Consider the following 4,770-nt stretch of genomic DNA (forward strand, 5'->3'; position numbering starts at 1 on the left):
TCGTTGTTCTCGTCTGGCACTATATTTTTGTTCTCACATGTGTGAAAGGATAGATTGCCTATTATTGGAGATATATGCCACTCTGTTTGCTTGGGTGATAATACATGTTTCAGTTTCCCCGATGACGTGGGTGATAAAACAAAATGTTTAACTGATGTTTAAGCATGCTTCCTTTATATTCTGGTCCTAATATACCGATGTATCCACTGTGATAGATCCGGACTCCGGATTCTTGTTTTGTCTAGACGTGATATGCGTTGTTTGGAAATTTATTAATCTTCTATGACTTGAAATTGGTTTTAGTTTTGGTTTTGGTTTCGGACAATTTTACTTTTTGCCCGATGTGGTTGTCGACCGGTACAGTCTCATCCACTCGCCACCGCCCTCACAAAAAACACTGTATCGCCCCGTGCGATCATGGCGCCGCACATGGATGGGTCCCACGCGAAGCCATCTACGGTGGGCGGCCCCGTGCGGCAGCGTCCCTGCATGCACGACAACTTGCGCTCGCACACTGATAGTGGCTCCTCCTTGTACCAGTGTTGGACGGGCAGGTCCCGGAGTGGCGCAGACTCTCGTTGGTGAACGGGTCGACGAGGCGGGATGGGTGCCTGAAAGACGACATGGTCCATGGCAAGCACCTCCCCGCCGTACGGGGATGGCACGACGTGGCATCCTATGATCGGGCGCAGTTGGTGTGAAGATGCATTTATATTTAATATAAACCACTTGAACAATTAGTGTGTAGCTGAGTCTCCAGCCCTAGCTAGCCCATAGTCCATAACGTCGAGCACGGAGTCCGTGCACGTGTAGGAGGAACAGGCGTGACCAAGGAACCGTTGCCGACCACCCATAACGCAGAGCGCGGAGCCCGTAGCACGTGTAGGGAGGAACCGGAGAGAGGGCCGTCTCTGGAGGCGTCCGAGCATCAACGCGACTGTTCGGGGGTTTGGAAAATCGTTTGGAAAGCAAACATGGAGAAAACAGTTCAGGGAGAAACATTATGGCGATATACGGAGATTGGAAAATATTTAGAAGAATATTAAAGCGTGACTTAGCTTTAGACAGAAAGTCTGATCGGCGACGTATGGCATTATCTGGTCGGCGTTGATGACGAGCACCCGACGAGCGGTGAGTTGTTGGTGAAGGCGACATCAGAGGTGGTTCCGAGATCGGATCTGGTTTGCTGGAGATGTGAAATCCCATCGCAGGCTGCTGGAAAGTCGTCGTTGCCGTGATGTCGAGCCCGTCATGTTGCTGAAGGACGCCGCCGCAGGAAGTCAGGTTGCCACGAGCGGTGTCAATCTTGAGATCCCATCTGGCCCGCCATGGATCAAGCGCACACCCCTACCCTGGCGCGCCAACTGTAGACAGAAGATGCTCGGCAGTCCACCGAGGGGTATCCCACGATGGTAGATTTGTCGTAAAGGTGAGCGAGATCAGGAGCGAGATGGTAATACAAGCACCAAGACACAAGATTTAGACAGGTTCGGCCATCAGTATGATGTAATACCTACATCCTGTGTTCTGATGTATTGCATTGAGATGTATCGATCATGTCCACTAGGGGACCCCTGCCTCTCCTTATATACTCTGGAGGGGTAGGGTTACAAGTAAAGTATCATATTTGGTACTATACAATATCTTGCGGTGCACGCCGAGCAGCGCCGTGCACGCCTTGATCTTGTGGGTTGGGCTACCTCCGATGGTGCGGCCCATGTCTTGTCTTGAGGATACCGGGGGCATACCCCCATAGGGTGCCATCTTACTTATTAACCATATGATTAACTGATGCCTCCAAGTGAAGCACTAGAACATACAAAACCTTCGTCTCCTTTAACTTGGCTACCCCCTTAAGAAAAGATCAACTAGGGGACACCAAAGGGTAGCTTGCATCTTCTTCCGGGTAAGTTAACCATCATAAAGACCTTCTGATATCCAAGAGAACTTGTGTGCAGGGTAGAAACAAGTAGCCTTAAATTTCCTCGTGAGATGGACACGGCGGGCGGCGGGCTGTGTAAGGAGGTTGATGCACTCCCTGGCGTTGTCCGATGAGGAACTTGTTTCGTTGTAGCAAAAGTGGATGTAATCCCGTGCTAGCTTTCGGGGAGGAAGATGGGTTCAGCGCTCACGAATTAGCACGATGCTTCTTCTTTATTATATTTGCTCCTACTGCGTCTGCTGGTGATTGGGCCGTGGTACTACCACCGTACATGTCATTAACGAGAGCACTGGAGGCGTCTGGAGCGGGTCACCACCCTACGTCGTCGATAAGGAAGGAGAAGGGATACATATCAGGACAGCTTGCATTCTCGTTTCTGTCTAAACATGCATGGCCGGGATACCTATGATCTATGATGATGTAGGTTAATGGGGTGCAGCGCTCATGGATTGGGGACGGCACCGGTGGCATCCAAGGAACCCAAATTATATATGATGTAGGTTAATGATGCATGCACAGTTGTGCTTAGCAATTGTGAAGAGATTTTGGTTATATTAATCTGAGTTTGAGGGAATTAGCCATGCATTTTCCCTGTTAAAACAATTCATGCATGTTCAGACCAAAAAAAATTTGAGAAAGCAAGGCCCCAATGTGAAGATGTTGGGTCAGAACGTATGCAAATGTTTACTACTACATACATTGCATGCACAGCAAGATGGATACATGCATGATTCTGTTTGAAACATGATCTCTTTCTCCTCGATCTCCTCGTTGAGCCTGAGGACACGAGAGGCATGCATGTTGCATAAAAAATGACATCTTATGCATATGGTCATGCTTCTGTTCAATCCCTTGTGTAATTGGCGTGAAACAAATGAATTCTCTCCATTCTTTGGGCAATCTCAGATACGTATATTGCATTGTATGCATATAGTACATATTACAATGTATTATAGTCCATGCATATTCTATATATATTATGATGATCAAAATTCACTGTTTAGCATCTCAATGCAACTTCTGTATGTAATTTTGAATTTTACACGGTGCAAGTATTTTATGATCAGTGCAGTTGCTAGAAGTTGGGTTACATCATTTTTTATGATAACCATGGCAAGACATTCTATTTTTGCATTACTCACTTTACAGAATAAATAAATAAATTATTTTTCTTTGAGATTTGTCCCAGTGTACAAAAAGAATCATAAAAGAATGTAGAAAGAAAAATGCATCCATATATATATATATATATATATATATATATATATATATATATATATATATATATATATATATATGTCCAAAAAATAGATGGGATCAGAGAGAGATCCTGCTTGAGGCCAGGAATGCCAAGTACCCAAGATCCTTCTGACGTCATATTCTATATTATGACGTCACGTACCGTACCGGACAATGCAAGCTTGAATAACCGGCGCATGCATGCTGGCGGTGCGGTAGTTTATTTATTATTTGCATTGGGACTGACTTGACTGTGTTAAACATGTAATTATCTAAAGTATGGCATGGCTGTAACATGTAACAACACGTGAGTAGTACTCACGGTTGAACCGTCAGGTATGCATGTCACGGTTGAGTTAGGACTCCTAATTATGGTAGAACCAAATATGGTAGAGATAGACCGTGACTTGCTCCTGAAGTTGTAAACGCCTGGATGTAATATGTTGTCCTTTGGACTATATATAAACACGAAGCCCAAGCCTCGCCAAGATAGGTTGGTTTGGTTCCCTCCTTTCTTTCATGGTTATCAGAGCCAAACCCCTCAAGAAACACATCTAATCTGCCATGGCTTCATCCTCATCATCGTCGACAAACCATCTTGGTCCGGCGGTCTCTGAAAAGTTGACAAGGGACAACTACATCTTGTGGAAGGCTCAGGTGTTGCCGCCAATCATGGGAGCACAATTTCTCGGCATCCTCGATGGTACCACGCCTCCACCAGCAAAGACCATTAAGGCAGAAAAGGGAGACAAAACAGAAGAAGTCCCCAATCCAGCATATGCGACATGGCTGGCACAAGATCAGCAGGTGCTTGCCTTCCTCGTCAACTCCCTGTCACCTACAATTCTGGCGCAGGTAGCAACCTTGACAACATCATCTGAAGTTTGGGCGGCTTTGGAGAACATGTACTCGGCACAATCTCGTGCACGAGTGACAAACCTACGTATGCAACTTGCAAGCCTCAAGAAGGGAAGCATGAACGTTGCTGCGTACTTCGACAAGATGAAGACATTGGGAGATGAAATCGCTGCTGCTGGAAAACCCATCGATAATGATGAGATGGTATCCTTTATTCTGAATGGTTTAGATTTTGAGTATAACCCCATTGTATCTTCTATTCTTGGTCGGACAGATCCAATCAGTATTAATGATCTGTATGCCCAAATCATGGCATTTGAGATGCGTCTTGAGATGTTTGATCAAGGTTCAGGCAGCAAGTATCAATCATCAGCAAACTCGGCTTCTCGTGGAAGAGGTCGTGGCTCATTCAATCCACGGGGTCGTGGCAACAACAGCAACCGTGGGCGCCCTGGAGGCCGCGGGTTTCAAGGAAGAGGCAATGGAAATTTCTCAGGAAACAGGAATTCACAAGGTGGAAATCAATCCAACCGTGCCCCTTGCCAGATTTGTGGAAGAACAAACCACTCGGCCATAGATTGTTACTACAGATTTGAGGAGGACTATCAGCCACCCAACAGCAATAATAGCAGCAAATTCAGCATAGCTGCTTATGGCATTGACACCAATTGGTATATGGATAGTGGAGCATCCGACCATGTTACAAGCGAATTGGAAAAGATGACTATTCG

General features: G+C 45.9%; 1 non-coding gene across 1 annotated transcript; it reads left to right on the forward strand.

Moving 5' to 3' along the window:
* The first annotated feature begins 4,222 nt into the window (after window positions 1-4,222).
* On the forward strand, window positions 4,223-4,361 carry LOC136525005 (small nucleolar RNA Z247). The gene has a single exon (XR_010776340.1). It is a non-coding gene; the product is annotated as a small nucleolar RNA Z247 (small nucleolar RNA).
* The last annotated feature ends 409 nt before the right edge of the window (window positions 4,362-4,770 follow it).

Source organism: Miscanthus floridulus, chromosome 18 (assembly GCF_019320115.1).
Source record: "Miscanthus floridulus cultivar M001 chromosome 18, ASM1932011v1, whole genome shotgun sequence".
Classification (NCBI taxonomy): Eukaryota; Viridiplantae; Streptophyta; class Magnoliopsida; order Poales; family Poaceae; genus Miscanthus; species Miscanthus floridulus.